Source organism: Maniola hyperantus, chromosome 20 (assembly GCF_902806685.2).
Source record: "Maniola hyperantus chromosome 20, iAphHyp1.2, whole genome shotgun sequence".
Classification (NCBI taxonomy): Eukaryota; Metazoa; Arthropoda; class Insecta; order Lepidoptera; family Nymphalidae; genus Maniola; species Maniola hyperantus.
In genome coordinates this window covers 7,308,795-7,331,490 of record NC_048555.1, presented here as the reverse complement: position 1 = coordinate 7,331,490, position 22,696 = coordinate 7,308,795, and the positions used below count along the sequence as shown (strand labels likewise).

The window sequence follows — 22,696 nt, the reverse complement described above, 5'->3', positions numbered from 1 at the left end:
GCTTAAGACAACGAAATATATCAATAACAATTATTAAAAACGCAGGATGGATATTATATAAATCCAATTTAAAAAAATACAGTTTTTATATTACCTACATGACGCAAGGCAAATAGAGACTCAGTGGCTCCATCTATGGTTGACTTAATTTTTATCCACTCGACGCTAGATGTCGCAAGAAGTCAAAATAACAGATGTTAAGTAATAATAAAATTTTATATTATGTAATACTAGCTTATGCTCGCAACTTCGTCTGCGTGGACTAGGTACATAAATTACAAAGATCTTTGTAACCCTCTTAGGGTTGAATTTTCAAAAATCTGGATCTAATGGGATATCTAATCTATGCCAAAATTTCAGCCCGGTCCACCCTGTTAGTTTGAGCCATGTTTGAGCTGTCCGTTGATAGATCAGTCAGTCAGGCAGTCAGCTTTTCCATTTATATACCTACTACTAGCAACCCACCCCGGCTTCGCACGGGTAGCTTATTACAATTCGTAGGGATCTCTAATTTTTTTTGAAAATAAAATATAGCCTACGTCACTCAGGAATAATAAACTTGATGGTAGTGGTATAATAACTAATGATGAAAAAATTTTCGAAATCGATTCAGTGGATTATCCCTGTAAACAAACATGACCCATTTACTAAAGTATATTATAACTCGCCAACTTTACATATTCTATGCCACTGACGTTTGGGTGATATAAAAGGCGGTCACTGAAATTATATTTGCTATAGAGGTTTGTGTCTGAGGGGCCCGACGCGCGACGTCTCAACAAAAGCGGAGTGGCCTACCTGTTCGAGGTGTTGCACTGCTGTACAGGACGATATTGCCTACACCATGTACCACCTATATGCCTCGAATAAACATTATTCTATTCTATTCTAGATTCACATTAAAGTATTTATTTACTACATTCGCAAACCTAATAAGTCTCCAGTTCAACATCTCTTAAAATGTTAAATATAAAAACGTTCCATTGTTATGCTGGGTCCTATATAGGTAAATTCTGATATCCAGGAGTCGTAAATTAGAAGGTAGGTAGATAGTCTAACTAACCCACTGTGTAGGGATCCAAAATTTATACAAGCTTTAGAATAGAACAATAGCTAAAAATACAAGGTACACAAAAAAACCATTCAGTTAGATCGGTAGGTATTTGATTGTTAAAATGATAATTTTATCGAACACAGTAATTTTATACCAGAACGTAGAATTAAAAGAGAAAAAAGCAGTAAGTACGAGTAAGTAGTTATCTCTACAGTACAAAGGTGCCGAAGAGTGGCGGCCAACCTCCAAATTAATAAGGGATCTAATTAATAGTTCCCCTACGGCCCTCGTCGCCCTTAACCGAGTCTTGCCCATTTGTCAACCTAACGCCGATAACTAGAGGTCAGTTTGATCACAGGTGCAGTGATCTTTTTGGGTGTTAGTAGGTACCTACTAGGTAGGTATGAGATTATAAATAATATCTATCCCGGCTGTACTCACGTGTCTAGTCGACGTTAGCCCGACTAGTTTCGAACCCATCCGGGGTTCTTTTTCTAGGGAGTCAGTTCGTGCACGCGCCGCGGCTGTAACTGCGAGCCGCGCCGCGCCGCCCGTAGAGCCCGCTGCGAGGGTGGCTGGGGTGGGGGGGGGGAGAGACACAGCTGCCGAACGACTCCCTTGAAAAAGGACCCCGGATGGGTTCTAAACTAGTCGGGCTAACGTCGACTAGACACGTGAGTACAGCCGGGATAGATATTATTTATAATGGAAATCACTCACGGTAGTTTAAACGCTAAAATAGGTATGAGATATTTTAGAATAGAATAGAAACGTTTTTGATACAAATACACTTTTGTAAAGAGTCAAATGCATCTAACTGTTGCACTGGTTAGGAATGTCTGGCCACTGGAGAAGAACCATCAAGAAACTCGGCTGCTGCTCTTTTCAAACATTCGATTTACAATATTATGCCATGTATAATAGGTATTATTGTTATAGCAAAATATCCCTCTTGTGGAAGTAGTTTTCTTTTCGATCATCATAATTTTCTAAGCCCATGAGAGTTCTCAACGCGATTATTATAAATCGATTGTCGGTATCCGCATCGTGTATCGATTATGGTCGATTATTATTGATTCTGATTTATAGCATCGTATGCGCATCCATCGTCACGCGCGTTTCATTAAATAAGGAAAACAGAAAACTTAGAGTAACTACTATAAATAATAGGGCCACTAAATCAAAAGTAATCGCTGGTCTTTGCTTCTTTTGCTTCTGATTATTAAATCGATTTTAGGAGTCATTTTAAATCGATATATCTCTACATGGTTATGGACCAGCACTATCATCATCATCATCATCGTTATTATCAAATGATACACGCCCACAGCTGGACATAGCTCTCTTGTATGGATTTCCACACGTCATGGTCTAGCGCCCGTCGCCATTTAGCGGCTCCCTGCGACTCGTTTGATGTCGTCTTTACACCCTAGTGGGAGGGTCTTCCAACGCTGCATTTTCCGGGCCAGGGCTAGCCTAGCACTATGGGACCCCAACGTGACATCTAACGGTTTTTCATCCTATGTGCCCTACCCATCGCCACTTCCGCTGCGCAACCCGTTAAGCTATACGTCGGTCACTGTGGTTCTACGGATCTCCTGATTTGATCACGTAGAGAAACTCCAAGCATTGCTCTCTCCATCGCCCGCTAAATGTCTGAGCTTTCTTATGAGGCCTATTGTCAGCGATCATGTCTCGGGTCCATCTTATGTCATCACTGGCAACACGCACAGTTCAAACACTTTGGTCATCAAGCACGAAGACTTCTCGAAGCTTTCCGAACGGTGCCCAATTAATAACTAGGTACTTTTGAAAGGTCATTGATTAAAAAAAACCGGACAAGTGCGAGTCAGGCTCGCGCCATGAGGGTTCCGTACTACAGTCGTATTTTTTCGACATTTTGCACGATAATTCAAAAACTATGATGCATAAAAATAAATAAAAATCTGTTTTAGAATGTACAGGTGAAGACATTTCATATGATACCCCACTCGATATAGTTATCTTACTTCGAAAATTGAAAATACTAATTATTAGTTTATGACCACAATTTAATTTTTTTGTGATGTAACCACAAATTCACGGTTTTCATTTTTCCCCGAATGTCAGCTATAAGATCTACCTACCTGCCAAATTTCATGATTCTAGGTCAACGGGAAGTAGCCTGTAGGTTTCATGACAGACAGACGGACAGACAGACGGACAGACAGACAGACAGACAGACAGACAGACAGACAGACAGACAGACAGACAGACAGACAGACAGACAGACAGACAGACAGACAGACAGACAGACAGACAGACAGACAGACAGACAGACAGACAGACAGACAGACAGACAGACAGACAGACAGACAGACAGACAGACAGACAGACAGACAGACAGACAGACAGACAGACAGACAGACAGACAGACAGACAGACAGACAGACAGACAGACAGACAGACAGACAGACAGACAGACAGACTGACAACAAAGTGATCCTATAAGGGTTCCGTTTTTCCTTTTGAGGTACGGAACCCTAAAAAATAATGAACTCGTTAAAAATCATCGTTTTTTTTAACCGACTTCAAAAAAAGGAGAGGTTATCAATTCGTCGGAATCTTTTTTTTTTTTTTTTGTTTTTATGTATGTTCCCCGATTACTCGATGACGCCTGGACCGATTTTGAATATTCTTTTTTTGTTTGAAAGGGTATACTTCAAAGTTGGTCCCATTTAAATTTGGTGAAGATCTGATTAACATCTTCGAAGATAGATACTGGAACTCCTCAACGGATAAGAGTAAATTGCTCGCGATCAGTGTAATAGCTTAGTAAACAGTAGATTTTTAACCAGTCATAGCATAATTCCATTGGGCCACTAAAAATTGTAAAATAATTTTTTTTTACAAAAAAAATAAAAACCGACTTCGATACACAAACACTAAAAATTGAAAAATAATTTAATTTATTACCGAATATATTATGTATACAAGAGTTAATATAGTTCCATAATAATATTTTTTGGGGTCGGTGCCAATGAGGTGCCATTGTGGAGTCTCATAAAAATATGAAGTCTAGACGATTCGCGCAGCTGAAGCTAATTGGCACCGGCACCAAAAAATATTATTATGGAACTATATTAACTCTTGTATACATAATATATTCGGTAATAAATTAAATTATTTTTCAATTTTTAGTGTTTGTGTATCGAAGTCGGTTTTTATTTTTTTTGTAAAAAATTTTAATAATAAAAGTTGGTAAAGTTTTCCATAGAAAATGCGCGTCGGTACACTGATAATGCAGAGGCAGGGCTTTTTTATGGACAGGTAGAGCTTAACGTAGAGACAACAGTGAATAGATTTTAACGTAACCGAAGTGATCCAGAGTAAGTAATGATTATTGTTTTATTTCCCGACGCCTCAGTGCCATTAATATCGCATCTATGGAGTTAATCTGTTATTAAGGAGCAAGATTATAGGTTGAAGGTGGGCTGGAATATCTCTCTGTGTGGTCCAAACACTACGCAGATCTGTTGGTGTTCGTAGTGTGGTCTTATTTAGGATTGGGAGAATAAGCTATAGATATAAAATATTATAAATGTGAAAGTGTGTTTGTTTGTTGATTTGTTGGTTTGTCCTTCTATCAAAAAAACAATTACAATAGGTATGCCTATCACTTAGTAGAAACCTGCATGCCTGAAAGTGTAAAGTCATGAACGATATGTGTGAAGTCTGCCAACTGGGCCAGCGCGCAGCGTGGTAGACTATGGCCTGAACTCTTCTGATTCTGAGAAGATATCTGTACTCATTAGTAGCCAACGAGGGGTTATTATGAGAATGGTGATGAATTCTGCTGTAAGTACTATTTTTTTTATTAAAAGCATTTTTTTTGCATCAAAGATTTGAAGCTGCGGTACCTTATTGCTATCTTGCGGAATTCAACCACTAAGTAGTAATACTGTTGCAGCAAAGCGTTATACATCTATCTAATGGCGATGTAAGGTTCACCCGCAACGAATGGATAACCACGGCGCAGGCTCCCTAGGGAACAATCTAGACAGCCATCATCTGTCATCGCTAGATTGACATCATAAATCATACAGGAGATTTCCTCTTCCGATGTAATATTAATCACTACCCATATTATAAAGGCGAAAGTTTGTTTGTTGATTTGTTGGTTTGTCCTTCAATTACGTCGCAACGGAGCAACGGATCGTCGTTTTTTTGCACTGGTAGGTAAACAACTTGGAGAGTGACAAAGGGAACTTTTTATCCCGGAGAATGAAAGACTTCCCACGGGATTTTCCATCCGGACACAATGCACACGGACTTTGGGATGGGTAAAAACTTCAAGGTTGCGTCACCGACATGCTAATTTTATTAGCTTTTAAAAGTTGCTTAACGCAACCTAATAGGTTCAATTTTTAATGGAAGTGTCAAGTACGCTTTCGGTAGATGGTATCCTATCCCCTAACAGCTCTTAATTTTTTTCATAGTTTTATAGTAAGTAGGTAAGTTTTACTTCTGTCGGCAGTAGAGGCAATTTTTTTTATCTAGCACTAAAAATTATAATAATTATAGATTTCGTTCATGACGTAATACATACAGATTGTTATAGTGAAGATGTAAGTACCTAATAAATGAGTATGGAATGTGGGATCGGCTGCATCCTCCTCTCAAACAGTCGGCATTCTGTAATTTGGAAAAGTAATACTTTTAAAATACTAACCAATTAAGTAGGTAGGTACTATTGTAATTTGAAACACCTTAAAACTTATAAATGTGATAAAAACTTATGGGAATTGCCTCACATGCTCGTAAATGTATTGATAACATGAAATTAAAACACATTCAATCTGGTAGTTGCCGACACTTAGTCACCATCATAATTGACCAGACTTTTACTAGCATTTTTACTTTCCACTAGTTAACTTCTGGAAGTACCAAGCCCTTTTATCGGAAAGCGGTGCCGCCGTCAGTTCATGTCGAGCTGTCATAGAGAAAATGCCGCCTTTTTTCACGCACGCAAAGTTATGAATTAGTTCGAACCGAGCTTTCTTCAAAGTTATAGTAGCCTAGTACTTTTAGTTTAGCTTACAGTTTTATTATATGTTTGCAGTAATTTGCAGTTATTTTTTTAGTTTTATACTAGTTTAGTGAAGTGCATAGCTGAAATTTACAGAATTAAAGAAATTATATTTAGGTAAGTTTGCTTTTCTTTACCTACTTATTTTGTTTACAATGAAACAAAAATAATAATACTTAGCAGTTATATTGAATAACCGACTTCGTATCGTATTTTTTTATTCTCTTATAAGCTGACTTATTTTACGAGCTTTTGAAGATGAAACTTTTCGGAGACTGCTTTCTATGGGTGAAAACTAAAATAAAATCCATTAAGTGTTTTTAGAGAAATACGCTTTCAAGCAGACGGATACCAGAGGGTTTAAAACTATATTTACTTATTGATTATTTATTAAATTATTACAAGAAATGTTGTAACTAATAAATTTTTCATAAAGTTAAGTAGGCAATTTAGTTCCGTTAAAAGCACTTGTTATTTCGTCCATCTCAAAATTAGCCTGTTTATACTATGCTGCTTACAGAGTGACAATGCATGTTCTCCGTGTAAATGTAGATGTTACCGATTTGTACATGGCACAAGTAAATCCAGGTACAGTCATCGTCATATTAAACGTGAGATTTAAAAAAAATTGATAATTTAGGTAAAGGTATCTTAATCTAAGTGTATACAAGTCTTAACTAAAATCCTTTCAACAGCGACGTCCATCATTTTATGTACTTACCTACAACTTTCTTGTAATTTTTAATTTTCTTTCAAGTTTCAAATCATTATTGTTTTTGAGATTTTTTTAGATTGTTACAGTTTTAGGTAATACTTAAAATACGATTTCGGCAATGTGATGATGTTACTCTCTAGTACTACATTAGCAACCAAAGCATGCAAATTTTTGCAAATTGCAGGCTAGTGTAGATGTACAAATTTCATCATGACCAACCCCATTGCCAGCTAACAAGAGCATGGCACGGCGTCTCCTCTCAGAATGAGATTAAGGAAGGCCAAATTCACCACGCCAGCCAAGTGCAGATTGGCAGGATTCACACATCTTGGAGAATATTATGAGAGCTCGCAAGCATGCAAGTTTTCTTACGTTCTCCTTCACCACTATGCATTTATTTAGTGGTATTTAATTGCTTAAAGCGCATTAAAACTGAGAACTCGTGCGTGCCCGCAGATCGAACTCCGGACCCCACGAATAGGACACTGACGTCTTAACAACTAAGATATTACTCGAGTTCGAAATGCAGAATATTGTTGCATTAAAATGCGGATATTTTTAGCATTCGCTTACAACAATGGAGTTATTTTTGTAGGCGATTGTATTACATACCGGCTCATCGCGCTCGCTGCATCTCTGTTTGTACTATACGCCACGTGCATGATAACAGGTTATTCAGCCTACAAAACTTATGCTGATCGCACATTACAGCCAAACGAGTCGCATGCGGAATTGAAAAATTTGAATTTACCTAAAAATGTTGACGTCTTCTATTGCTGGAAATGCACTTCTTGTCCCATAATTAGCTTAATATGCGCTTTGAACAGAAATGGGTGCAGTAATTTTGTATACTTACAACAAACAGACAGACAAAAACTAAAAAGAGTATGTTTATGACTATGTATTTTATTATTATTATATTATTTCTATTTATTAGTAGGTATGTATTATTAGTTAATATCTATAATATTATTCGGCAGAGGAATGTAAAATCTCTCTACCATCAGTATATAGGTACTACCGACCTAGCCGTTTATTTCGTTGAATGATTGAAATAAAATTACACAGTGCAGTAGGAACAGTATACCCGGTACCTGCAATAAAGATTTTTATCACGGCGCACGAGTTTACTTTCGAACACAGGATATTTGCATAATCAACGGATTTCTGTAAACTAGAGCGAGATATTGTCTGGTGATAGATAGGCCAATTGATGGAAAGGAAGCTGTATATTATATTACTTACGTAGGAATATCGAAGATATCTATAGACGTACAAATAAATACAATTAATGTGTTCATGTGGTACTTATATATTTTTATTATATTGAAATTGCTGATTTTTACTTTTTAATCTCCTATCAAAATTCAAATACTCATTTTTGGCAATTTGGCTCTCTGTTTAATCATCGAAACCACTGTACCGATTTAGACGTAACTTTCACAGGAGGATAGATCTCTTTGCTGGGAATGATTTAGGTATTTTTAATTCGCAAAAACAAAGATTTCCCACGGTATTAATAAAAAAAACATTCTGAAAAAACTGCAAAAGCTAGTTAGTTGTTAAACGAATACAATGAAACAAACAAAATAAAATACGAGTTTCAATTGGTTTGAACTATTATAAATACTATACTATACTTACTTTACTACTATACTTTAAACGCTAAAATGGTTTGAACTAGATTATGCCCGCGACTTCGTCTGCATGGATTTAGGTTTTATAAAAAAACCCGTGAGAACTCTTTGTATGGATGCACGGACGCACTTTCGCATTTAAAAATATTAATTAATATGGATTTTCGTTATTATTAAACAAGATTTATAACTTGATTTAGCTTTAAACGTTTAGCAATTATCGTTTCCTTTCAGGCTTTGACTTTCCTAAAAATAAAAGTATAATCTTTGTTAAGTAGTTAAGTACTTAAACATTCTTTGTAATTAAAGTAATGGAAGCAAATGAACATACGGTTAGTTTATTTACTAGCTCAAGACCTGTCTTAGGCTGCCTGTCCACTGGTGCGGAGCGGAGCGGAGATGTGTATAGTTGACTAATCAGAGTTTTTTGAGATGACGGAATAAAATTATCACGTTATTTACCGACATTCTGATTGGTTTGCCCAACACATCTCCGCTCCGCTCCGCACCAGTGGACAGGCAGCCTAATGCGGTAGAGTCAGGAAGAGAACCCGACACCGCCGGCTAATGGCGGCGCTGCGACATCGGCTCCAGTTACTGTGTCTTCATCTTTATTTGTTTTTTATTCAACGCATCATCATCAAACCATCGCCAGTCCATTACTGAGCATGGGTCTTCTCTCAGAATGAGAAGGATTATGGTCCAGCACGCTGGAAAAGTGCGAATTATCACATACGTTTGGTTTCCTCACGATGTTTTTCTGCACTGTTAAAAGTAAAATTGCTTGAAACGCACATAACTCCGAAAAATTAGAGGTGCTTGCCCTATAACGACTCAATATATTTCTTAAAAGGAAAAGTTGACTGACTGATCAATCAACGCATAGCTCAAACTCCTGGATAGCTCCGGCAGTCGAAATTTGGCATGCAGATAGCTAATATGACGTAGACATTCACTAAGAAAGGATTTTTAACAATTTAACCCGTAAGGGCGCCAAATAGGGGTTTTAAATTTGTGTAGCCCACGCGGACAAATTCGCAGGCATAAGCTTGTTCAATATAATACACATTTATTAGTCTACAACTTCTAATAAACATGTGAGACTTACAGAACTCGTAATAGGTACATACTCTCATATAGTGGGTGGTCTTCCATAATAAAAGGGTTCTTTATAATGACGGGGATGCTGTTTTAATAATAACCTGTGCATTCGCTACCGCACAGCTCGCGTTCAATCGATCCACTTCTAATAACCGGTCTAACGATACCGTATTGACTGAGACTGATGTAAAATTAGATGGATCCCACGGGATTTTCAAAAACCTAAATACACCCAAACGAAGCACACGGGCAACAGCTAGTAATTTAAAAAACGAAAGTAGCTGACCGTGACGGCCAAATAAAAACTTTTCTGTACAGCTTGTAGATGCCATTACACGGGTACTTTAAGTAAAGTAAACGTGAAATGTAAAACTCTAACTCAGAACTCTAGACCGTTGGTTATGAGATGGGCACCTAAATGTTAAGTCTTAACTCGTAAGTTTGATCGGATCGGTCAGTCGTGTAAGTATTCACTGAGAGCCTACACATGTACACAACTACACAATCCACTTCAAATTATTACGATCCAATCATCTAAGTAGATTGGGACGAGTGACTGTATAGAGCTGTTAATACCCACAATTAATTCATATGTGAAAGTGTGTCTGTTTGCAAGCTATCCAAATAACCAATTTTTAAGAAATTTGGTAGTGTTAGCTTTACATCCCGGTGATGGACATTGCAGATTTTGTAAATCAGGCATCATCTAGTATAATATTTTAATTGAGAAAATTATTAAGCTTTTAATATTCTTTATTATGCCTTATTATTATTAATTCTATAAATTTAACTTATATTTAAGCACGCAGATATAAAATAACTGTGATAATTCTCACTGACTGCATGTAAAATTTAAACTTTATAATATTTTTTCTGTTTTAATCTTCTGTTTATCTATTTCAATGTAAAAATTATTTTATGGTGGATATCAAAATCTTTATTGAGCTAAATAAATCTTTATTTTTTTAAGTATGCCATTATTTTCTGCATTAATGCTTAAAATACCTGCCGCAGATGGCAAAAAAATATTTTGCTATTCAACATTCTTATTAAATAAACAATTGGGTTAACATCTCTGTATTGTACACAGTAAGTTGGATTCCCTGTCATGCGATTAATGTTGGACACACTGTAAAATTTAATTTATTTACATACTGATACGAAGGTTGAGTGATTTTGAAACATAAAACTATCTGGGCTAAGTACCTACCTATTACAGTGATGGCAAAACAAGTAGCCCAATCTGAACTCGAGGCATAATAATATGACTGCACGGTGCAGTATACAAAAAGTGGGGGGGGGGGGGGGGGGGGGGAATTAATTTGTAATAATTTATTTATTATAAAAAATTTAAGGAATGACAGTAGATAAAACTTACACTTACACTCTTTCTTAATTGTGTAATATCACAGGATTTAAGTCGATTGCCGGTGGTAATCTATAAACTAATTATATAAAACAGTATTAAGGCCTTGTCTCTTCAGATAAAAATGGAATTAGAAATAACTAATTTGTTACCCATAAAGTTTTTATGGCTGGTGTTGAAACTCTCGCCTACCTACGTTACGATAGGGAAAACTAAAATTTAAACATTAAACCACTCTAGATATTTATTTTGTACTAGCTGATGCCCGCGACTTCGTCCGCGTGGACTTAGGCTTTTAAAAATCTAGTGGAAACTCTTTGATTTTCCGGCATAAAAGTAGCTTATGTCACTCTCCAGGTCACTATACCCAAGCAAAAAATCACGTTGATCCGTTGCTCTGTTGCGATGGGATTGATGGCCAAACCAATAAAACAGCAAACAGACGAACAAACACGTCAAATTTCATGACGTGCATGCAGCTATTATGACGTAGGATCGGCTACAGATTTTTGAAAATTCAACCCCTAAGGGGGTGAAAAAGGGGTTTGAGCTGGTTTGACACGAGGACGAAGTCGCGGGCATAAACTAGTTTATGGCCGCGACATTATGAAAAAATCGCCGTATAAGGCTATATAGTACGTTAGTACTATTATATTATATTCTGTGGCTATTGTCACATATTTACATATAGACTACGACTAAAGTACTTGATTCTTATGCGTTCTCAGGAGCCAATAGGTGTCCAGTCTTAAGGTACATTTCAGTGGGTCAGCCACAGCTGAATAACACACGGGCGCGACGGACGCGCAGCGGCTTACGCGATAATTCTAAACCACTGAGTGGTAAATTAATGCTAAACACTATGAAACTGTGTGACGTCGCCCGTACGAGCCTGAAAAAGGGGGACTCGGAAGCGATGCCAAACATTTTCATAGTGTGGTACGCGCAAAACAATTAGCCCAATCTGAAAAGTCTGAAATCGAGGCGTATGCGCATTTTACAAAAACAGATTTCAGCCAGCCTGTTGTGTTCCATAGGCCTACTTGCACCAAACTGCTTAATCTAGTTGAGTTGAATTTTGTAATGCTGTCACTTTTTATCTAGTTTAGTCCATAGTTGACAAGAAAAGGACAGGGATGGAAAATTAAATAATTAAACACATTTAAAAGTTTGGTGCAAGTCGACATACTCGTAAGTCTATGACCCGCGTAACCGCTTTACTTGCAACTTTAGACTAGACGACCTGATTTTGCGATCTGTAGCAGAGTGAACTAGAGTAAGAGAACTCTCGGTTTTTATCTTGAATCTACGATAATATGTCCAATATTAGGCTATGGTGACGTAAAATCATAGAAAAATAGGACTGCTTTAAGGGCTTCCTGCTTCAAATGTACTAACGTTTGACGCTTGCCAGTGACGTCGAAGCCTCGACGTTTTGTTAGCGTTTTCTAACTGTCGTGAACTGTGTCTGTAGTTGTTGTGGTATTGTCGCGTCAGTCGCGGCGCGTTCCACGCACGCGTCATTCGGGTCGGCCGCGACCCACGGAGTCTACCTTTATTGAATTGACACTCCGCACGCACTCATAATTAACTCTCCGTAGGTAAATAAGATGCGTGTGACCAGCTTCTAATGAGCTGTTGGCTTGTGATGTGTAAATCAGAGGAGACGTGACGCGGCGGCCACCGGCATAGAGCGGCGATAACATCTGACGCGCAAGCGCAAGTCTTTGTAGCTCTTAATTGAATTATTTGTCAGGAGGGCTCGTTAATGGCTATTGTGACTAGCGTTCCCTTTTCTGTTAACGGTAAATTTAACGTAATGTGCCATTTACCCGACGACTAAAGGGTTATGTTTCTATATTGTTTATTTATCTATAGGCAATAGGCATAGTACGCGACATGTCGAGATGGCGATCGGGGTGGGGACGCCCCGCATACCCACACAGCCCCCGCGCTTACCCGGTGCAGGATAGCGCGGGTGACGTGTGCAGGGCATCGCCCCGCCCCATAACCCGATTGTCATCTTGACCTGTCGCGTACTATAGGTACCTATATTAAAATTTATAAAAGGAGAATTTGACTGTCTCATATACTTATAAAAGCATATAGATAAACTAGGTCTAGAAACTAGAGATCTTGCTCGTAGATTCTTTCAGTAACGTAGACCCCTCACTATAAGAAAGGCTTTTGAAAAATTCCAACGGGAACTTTAAAAAGTCTAAATCCGGTTGGCAAATTCGCAGGCATATTATTATCAATGTACATACATAAGTACCTACAGTTCAAACGCTGGATCTAAAAATATTGCACACGCCCATTATGAAAGGATTTTGAGTTGCAACGGGATTTTTCAAAATACCTAAATCCACGCAGATGAAGTCGCTACTCAGTAGGTAATATTATAATATTATGTTCGTACGTCTGCATCCTCATAGCTCCAAAATTATTTTTAGGCAGATCTTTTTATCTTAGTTGTGAGTAGGCACTTGGCTGGGTTTTGTAGGGCAAATTCCTTAGTTGTTTAATTCCTTAGGTTTTTTTGTTATTGTAAGCTTAATAATCGCGCTGTTTATAGTTCACTTCGCAATGTAGGGAATCTGTTAAATCTCTTATACAGAAGATTTTTCACACATAATTATTAATAACTCATAAGCAAAATCTAGGTGGCGTCAGGCGCTAGTGACGTAATACGCAATCTCTCCCGCCACTTGTTATGTATTACCTACCTACTAATTGGGGAGCTTCAAGACATTATCAGTGGGAATAGATATTTTTTAACATACCTTAGGTAGGTATCCAAAAAGTAGTCAGTAAGTTATCGCCAAAAAATGTGGGCATTTAGAAAAACTGCTTCTAAAAATTGCTACGTAGTAGGATCAAACTAAAAACTAACTAAAAATCTTGATCCTAAATAACATTCTTATTTTGAAATTGGAAAATGTAGGGGTACAAGTAGGTAGGTACATAGCTTGAATAACCGTTTGAATCCTAACTTCCAAGGTTTTTTTTTTTTTAATTCATTAAAATTTTCCCAAACGCCATCTTGACCTGTCGCGTAGGTACTGTAGCTTTGGTTTCCACTAGCTTGAACAGATGACTTCAACCAAGTCTTTGGACACAAGTCGTGTTCTATGGAAATCCGTGCTAGAGTCCAGAGACTTATGGCACACGAGTAGATATTATAGACCAGAGGGGAAGCTTCACACTAGCTCACGCACACTACGACGTGCCACGGAGTAGTGAGTGAACCTACAGCCAGCCGCTAGTATGAAACTTCTCCTCTGGTCTATATATCTACTCGTGTGCTTATGGTTGGAAAGACAATGACGATGAAAGAATCATAGAAAAAACAGATTCACGGCTGAAGGGAGATCTAGTTCCATCTACTTTACCTAGCCCTAAAGGACAGGATACCTACTGTGCAGGCGATGGGCAATATGTCCAAAAATCAGTCAAATGCGAGTCGAATTCGCACACGAATGGTTCTGACCATCTACAAGAAATAACACTTTTTAATTTTCTTTAATTTTCGTGGCGGCCATTTTGAAATTTTTATTATTTGTTTTTATAGCGGCAAAAGAAATACACATTTTGGTGAAAATTTCAACTCTCTATCTATAGATACAGCCCGCTGATAGACAGATGGACGGACGGACAGATGGATAGCGGAGGCTTAGTAATAGGGTCCCGTTGGCAACTTTAGGGTACGGAACCCTAAAAAGTAAATTTTAGTAATATTGCTCTGCCACTTAAAGTTTTGTACTCGGGCTATAAAATTGGTTAATAATTGGGTATTGAACTTAACAAATTGTGTGTTCGCTTGGTTATTTGGTACCCCATTATTTGGGGAAAGCGTGTAATTTCCTCGTAATAACACGTTGTTAAATGGTCCGGATCATCACCAAATAATAGGATGAAATATATCGAGCGTTAAATATACCTACCTTCTTTACATAATGGAATAATGTGTCATTATCACTCATTTTTATAACAAACTAGCGCCCCGCCCCGGCTTCGCACGGGTAACTCATTACAATTTCGTAGGGATCTCAATTTTTATTGAAAATAAAATAATATAGGCTATGTCACTGCATGGGATAATGTAGTTTTCTACTAGTGGAAGAATTTTAAAAATCGGTTCAATTGTTCCAGAGATTACGTCCTACAAACAAACTTACAAACTTTACCTATTTATAATATTAGTACAGATTCCTTACAAATTCTTCTCCCCCGCCTAATACCCCGATTGCCATTTCGAACTGTCGCGTACTATAACCTAAATGGGCGATTGAATTTTGGCCAACATTGCTAAATCACTAAAAAAAAATTTGTATACAATTTATCGACAGATGTGTACTTATAGATACGATTGATTATATTTATCCAATTCCACCGTAAATACCTAACCAAACATACCTTATAATATGAGCTTTTTCAAAAGCAGTTCGAAATCTAATTTTTTTTTATCTGTCCCTACCTACTTGCAGAATTTTTAACTTTATCTTTTAATTCTTAAATCTTCATTTATTATTCTCCTAGGTCGTTCATTTGGCACAAACATACTGGTTCTACAACTGCACTAGAATTGTAAAGAGCCCGAGTCAAGATTTAATGCGTCAGTAAAAGTATTTAGTACGTGAGAAAACCTTTAAAAGCAATTTAGTAACGCATTATATCATTGTTTGGATGCTTACAATAAATTAACCGACTACTTTACCTTGTAAGGGCAGGGAACTATTCTCTAAGTAATGGTAAGTAAAGTTACCTATTAAAGATGTCTTCATACTCGTTTGAACATTACTAACTTATTTATATATTGAACAGCAAACTTAGCTCTCGGCTACACTAACGATAAGTTGCACGACAAAATATTGTATTTGTAGACACATCCATCGAATAATAAAATCATAGAGATGCAGAAAAAAAAGTTATCATATTTCTTTTTATTTCACCATATAATGATATTTAATAAAGATGTCGATCGCGTAGTTAAAGCATGATTAATTATTATTTAATTTTTTGAATGACAAAAAGCACAACTGTTCTCTTTTAGCTTTGCCGTATGCAGTTTTGACTTTTGCGGGAAATCACTGACTCCAGAATACTATACATATTTTCTCTAATTTTATCATTCACTAGCTTATGTTCGCGATTTCGTTCGCATGGACTACACAAATTTCAAGTCAGTCAGTCAGCTTTTCCTTGTGATAAATATAGATCAGCGACTGACAAGACAAATAATAATTGCTCTATTCGATGTTTCACGTAACCATTATAATCAGTACCCTTATTATAAATGCGAAAGTGTGTTTGTTGGTTGGTTTGTCCTTCAATCACGTCGCAACGGTGCAACGGATTGACGTGATTTTTTGCATGGGTATAAAGACCTGGAGAGTGACATAGGCTACTTTTTATCCCGGAAAATCAAAGAGTTCCCACGGGATATTTAAAAAATCTAATTCCACGCGGACGAAGTCGCGGGCATCAGCTAGTTTATAAATAAATTGTGGAAATTGGCGAACATGAAAAAAAAATTAAGACAACTAGTCGTTGATGTGATATAACGCTTTACAAAATAAAAATTGATCCAATATAACTCAATCAACTCTGAACCATACAGTAACATTGTTAGAAGAATTAGTGATTTGAGTGCTTTTTAGATATGCCAGCAATGTGGAAGATACCACCAGAGAAGAAGAAAATTTATGACGGTTGCCTACGTCGAAAATTCCGAGAATTGTGGTGAATGAAAGGAAATTACGTTGTATACTTTAACGCCTTAATTTTTCACAGAATCCCTTTTTAAATTCCATCGAATACTCTACGTGAAATTGTTCTTTTTCTTTGATTTGGTATTTATGAGCGTAATCTAGTGGCTGAATAGGTTTTATTAGGTACCTTATTTAATATTGACCAAATTGTATGACTATTATTAAATATCTTGATTCCTTTTCCTTTAATTTTATTAATAGACTAGGTTATGCCCGTGACTTCATCCGCGTGAACTGCACAAATTTCAAACCCCTATTTTACCTCCTTAGGGGGTGTATTTTAAAAATTCCTTTCTTAGCGGATGCCTACGTCATAATAACTATCTACCTGCCAAATTTCAGCCCGATCCGTTCAGTAGTTTGAGTTGTAGGTTAATAGATCAGTCAGTGTGTCAGCTTTTACTTTTATAAATTACTAGCTGACCCTGCGAACTTCGTTCCGCCTAACAGTCGATTCAAATTTTTTAATTTTTTTTAAAATATCAATTCACTATCAGAAATTCTAAAATCCCCACGATTTAGGACTTCAGTACTTTGCAGCATCAGGATTGAGGAGTTAGGATCCGAAGTTCAATGATGTAGCCTATGCTTGGTACCTAAAATAATTTTGCATCATCCACAGTTCCTGAAACATTATAGTTTAGGAGTGCTGTACCCTACATCATCAGGGTTGAGGAGTTGAGACTTGAAGTCTGAGAATAAAGTCGTTGCTTGGTACCTACAATATGAATTCACTATGAACACTTCCTGAATCTTGATAACTCAGGCGGGCAGTAACCCTGCAGCATCAGGATTAAGGAGTTGAATCCAGAATTTTTTATGTGACCACCACGAAAACTTTTTTTGTTGATTTAAAAAAAATATTTGCAAATCGGTCCAGAAACCTCGAAAAAATCGATGTAGAAAAAAGAACCACCTCATTTTTGCCAGTCGGTTAAAAACCGATTACCTTGAAATATTTACGGAACAATTTTTAAAATATCCCCTTTCTAACAAAAAAAGAATGAATGAAATCGGACTACGCGTTAATGACAACTCAGTATACATTTTAACTTTCATCCCCTCTCCTACGGGAACCATGCTGAATTTCGGGATAAAAAGTATCCTATATTCTTCCTCATAGTATGACCTCAAATCGTACCAAGTTTCATTGGAATCCATTCAGTAGTTTCAGCGTGATGCGCGGCCGTGATACAGACAGACAGACAGACAGACAGACAGACAGACAGACAGACAGACAGACAGACAGACAGACAGACAGACAGACAGACAGACAGACAGACAGACAGACAGACAGATAGACAGACAGACAGACAAAAATGAAAAAAATTACAGTTTTGTGTTCAGTATCGGTTATAGAGTGCCCTCGAAAAAAAATTTTCAAAATATCTTCAATGTACAGAATTTGACCTGTTACAGTTTTATTATAAGTATATTGATAGTATCTATAGATCAGGAAATTAAGTTTAAGGATAAAACTCACTTGTGAAGTGACTTTCTATGTGGACTTAATTTGGGCTCTAAAGATAAAAGAGCAACAATTCTAATGAAGTACGAAGTGGAAATAATAATAATTTTGGCCCCCGGCGTTTTGGTTACTGATATTGCAGAATCCATACTTCCATACTTCCATACTAATATTATAAATGCGAAAGTGTGTCTGTCTGTCTATCCCGGAAAAACAAAGTGCTTCCACGGGATTTTTAAAAACTTAATCCACGCGGACAAAGTCTCGGGCATCACCTAGTAGGTAATAATTTTTGTCGTAAGTATAACGTCTGTAGTCTGTACGTCTGTTTGTAAATAGTCTGCCGATTCGCACTTTGTAGTCTGTCAATGTGGTGGATTATGGCCTAAGGCCCTCTCTCTTCTGAGATAGGGGTTTTCTGCTTACTGGTCGTGGTCCTACGATGGAATGATGATGGATGGATGATGATGGTGATGATATGGTATAAAGTGACCATAACAAAAATAGCAAACTAGGTACTTCGTGAAGGCATAAAATTCCATAAAAATAATTAATATAATTGTATGTGTGGCTTTATAACAAGTTTCTATTGCCTGTCGCGTGTCATTGACCCCGTGAACACGGGTGTCCGCAGTTATATAATTATGTCCAATATTGGCCGATCGTCGACGCTTGACCTATCAAATGCTATCAACTATCAAGTAGCCTCTTCTATTTAACATTCGCTTCAATTATTTTCTACTGTTTGTGTCCTTGAAGTAGGTAGGGCTGTCACACCCAATTGATTAAAATCCGAAGTTTACATTTATAAACGTCGTAAGTTTGTCAAAAGCGAGTAGATTTCAATCGTTGACCCCGTGAACACGGGTGTCCGCAGTCATATAATTATGTCCAATATTGGCCGATCGTCGACGCTTGACCTATCGAATGCTATCAACTATCAAGTAGCCACTTCTATTTAACATTCCCTTTAATTATTTTCTACTGTTTGTGTCCTTGAAGTAGGTAGGGCTGTCACACCCAATTGATTAAAATCCGAAGTTTACATTTATAAACGTCGTAAGTTTGTCAAAAGCGAGTAGATTTCAATCGTTGACCCCGTGAACACGGGTGTCCGCAGTCATATAATTATGTCCAATATTGGCCGATCGTCGACGCTTGACCTATCGAATGCTATCAACTATCAAGTAGCCACTTCTATTTAACATTCCCTTTAATTATTTTCTACTGTTTGTGTCCTTGAAGTAGGTAGGGCTGTCACACCAGATTGATTAAAACCCGAAGTTTACATTTATAAACGTCGTAAGTTTGTCAAAAGCGAGTAGATTTATATCGTTTGATTTTGAGTTTAAAAACGACTTGTGTTGCTTGACAATCTAACGCACAATACAAACTTTATAGATCCTGTATGCGAACATAGCACAGTCTTTGGTAATGCTTATTATTAATAACATTTTTGAAAATAATAATAATTGCAGTATCACCCAGAAATTATACATATTTAAGTGTAATTATTAAGCACGTTAAGCTAATTTATAATGGGGTAACTTACATAAAAAAAACGCAAGGCAACCACGGGCGACTACGGGTAACCCTATTTGTGTTACGAATAGGGTTGCCTCGTGCACTATTTTGATTATAAGTACATTAATTGAAGCAATTGTCACATTCAGATTGACAGGTTGTCAACATTTTTATAGAACGAGGAGTATTTTGTAAACCTTCTATAAACACTTGCCTGATCTCAGGCAAAAGGTTTAAATCTACAGTAAATTATCTCTGACAAATCTGATTTAAGTGGTCAAGGAACCCCAAAAAAAACAAAATAGAAGGTAGGTATGTAGGGTAGGTACGACAGAGTGACGGGCTATTTCCATATTACCTTAAATTATCCATACTAATATTATAAATGCAAAAGTGTGTCTGTCCGTCTGTCTGTCTGTCTGTCTGTCTATCTGTCTGTCTGCTAGCTTTTCACGGCTCAACCGTTCAACCGATTTTGACGAAATTTGGTACAGAGATAGCTTGCATCCCGGGGAAGGACAAAGGCTACTTTTTATCCCGGAAAATTAAAGAGTTCCCATGGGATTATAAAAAACTTAAATCCACGCGGACGAAGTAGCGGGCATCATCTAGTAATCATATAAAGCAAAAGTATAGTAGGAAGATAAGTAATCGAGGCAGGAATGTCCATGCACATCTTAGGAGTACTTAAGTAAAGTAGGTACTTATTATACACCGGACATATGCTATATCGTTAGCGTTGTACTTGGCAATTTCCTCAAGGAGGGTTCATGATCCGTTATTATTAAGGCTTCGATCCACACAAGCGCGACTTCTGATTTTTTAAATGTAGAGTGGTGAGCCAAAAACATCCGGATTAAAAATGAAAAAGCATTTTGTGATAGTTTTAAGGGCGTTTGTGCACTCATCCGTATTTGCTTCGTATTAGTGTTTTATCTAAGCAAAAAATCGGAAGCAAAAAACGGATCGCACGAATACAAACACGAATACGAACCGAATACGGATGCGTGCACAAACGTACTTTGGATGCGTTTTCACTGATGCGGAGCAGATATAATTATTATTTTCTGCAGTCACGTGATAAAATTATCACTAAAAATATCGTTACAAAATTATAGGTAGGTACAATACGTGATAATATTATTACGTCATCTAACGATAACCTGATTGGTTTAATGAATCCATTTACAGACCTTATATTAATTAAGTAGTAGGTATAGGTTCATAAACAAACTTTTGTGATACAAATTCTAGGAGCAGCGTTGATCAAGTTTCCGTCACGCGTTGTATGTGTCCAAGTCCTTAATGCTGGATTACTGAAACGCCCATTTGCTGTTGCTAATATTGTCAGATATTTTATACGCCAATCGGCTTAATCGGGATCTTGTTAAGGCTTAATAACCATTAGGATTGGATGGAACTTTTACAAGCTTTACTCGGTTAAATCAACGAAATTTATTTAATTTATTTATTTATTTAAAATTCTAAATTTTAACAATATATGCCCTTTACAATGTTACGTAGTCATTAGTTACTAAGGACGTATGAATGGGCCGCGTGACAACCCCTGTAGGGTGAATACTGTATTACTGTGGGTTGCCTTCTCCATTCCTAAAAACTTAAATACAAATACCGCAAGTTTTAAATAACTAACAAGCTACTCTGCTAATTAGTAATGCAAGAAATCAATCAACTAACAAACAAACACACTTTTGCATATGGGTCGTGTTTTAGATTGCCGTATAATGAACCGAGGTGGGTATTATACGTTTATTTAACCGCACAGTGCGTTTCGACCCTATAAGGTCTAGTAACTAGACTTTATGACGTAAGGTCAGAAACCGCATATCAGACGCAAGTGCCTAAAGCGAGTGACAAGTTCTAGCCGCGGTTTGGGTGAAATGAAACCGCAAGTGAGCGTGCTCCTGCCTGCAATTTTGTCATCAGTGCATTGGATTGCAAAGGGCCACTTTCTAGTTGGCTGGCTCAAACTACTTAGCTAATTAGTAATGGTTCTATGTTATTTCTTATGCTGACACGGTTCAGTGGGTAGAACTTAAGCGTTGAATGCACAAGGCGCGTCAAAAATGTAGCGTGATTAGAGCACGAGATGTATCATCATCATCATCATCAACCAATAGACGTCCACTGCTGGACATAGGTCTCCTGTAGGGACTATTTATAGCTGAAACCTGTTTTGTGTGCCTTTATAATAAAATAAAATAAAATAGGTACTCTTCTTTCATCCGTCCCTTTACCGCCCAACGGCCCAACAATCTAAACCATACAAAGTGATAGGTCTAACGTCTGTTTTATAGATTTTCCCTTATTTTACTTTCTACAATACTGCGCTATTTACAATTACCACGACACAGTCGATGATAGCCCGTAACTGTATATTCAAACAAACTCCGAATTAGTAGCATGGGCAAGTTAGGCCCTATTATCATGTTTAGCAGGCGTCAGTTAGGGCACTTACCTTTGACCCCATATTGAGGTCTCGATTCAGACTTATTCGCAAGTATTGTGTTTTGTTTCATTCAAGCTTTCTTCACTAACGGGATTAAAAAATAAATATGTACCTAGGTTTCAATGAAATTTTGTTTTTATATCTAAAAGTTTTAAAATATAGACGTTCGATTGACACTTCGTGGAATTCGCAAACTATTTCTAGCTAATTTCATCACTTGGTTCGGTGGCGGCGGTTTAGCCATGAAAATTGACAAATGGGTAGACTGACTTATTACATGTAATGATTACTAGGTAAGTATATTTTTATATTGCATTATAAAAAGTATGGGTGGCGAAGCTGAAGTGATAATGGGCAGGGCACATAGTTCGAAAAACCGATAGACGTTGGGGTCCCAAGATGCTGGAATGTCAACCTCGCACTGGAAAGCGCAGCGTTGGAAGACCCCCAGTCCCCCACTAGGTAGACGGACGAAATCGACGACGGAAGATGCAGGGAGCCGCTGGATTCAGACCGTGGCAT

At 37.4% G+C, this 22,696-nt stretch overlaps 1 protein-coding gene across 2 annotated transcripts in view; it reads left to right on the top strand.

The window, feature by feature from the left end:
- The first annotated feature begins 6,124 nt into the window (after positions 1–6,124).
- Positions 6,125–22,696, top strand: part of LOC117991692 (ADAMTS-like protein 4) — a 95,253-nt gene continuing 78,681 nt past the window's right edge. For both annotated transcript variants that reach the window (XM_069505287.1, XM_069505289.1), the window contains exon 1: positions 6,125–6,239. The gene's annotated coding sequence lies outside the window, so the exon portion shown is untranslated. The remainder of the gene's footprint in view (positions 6,240–22,696) is intronic.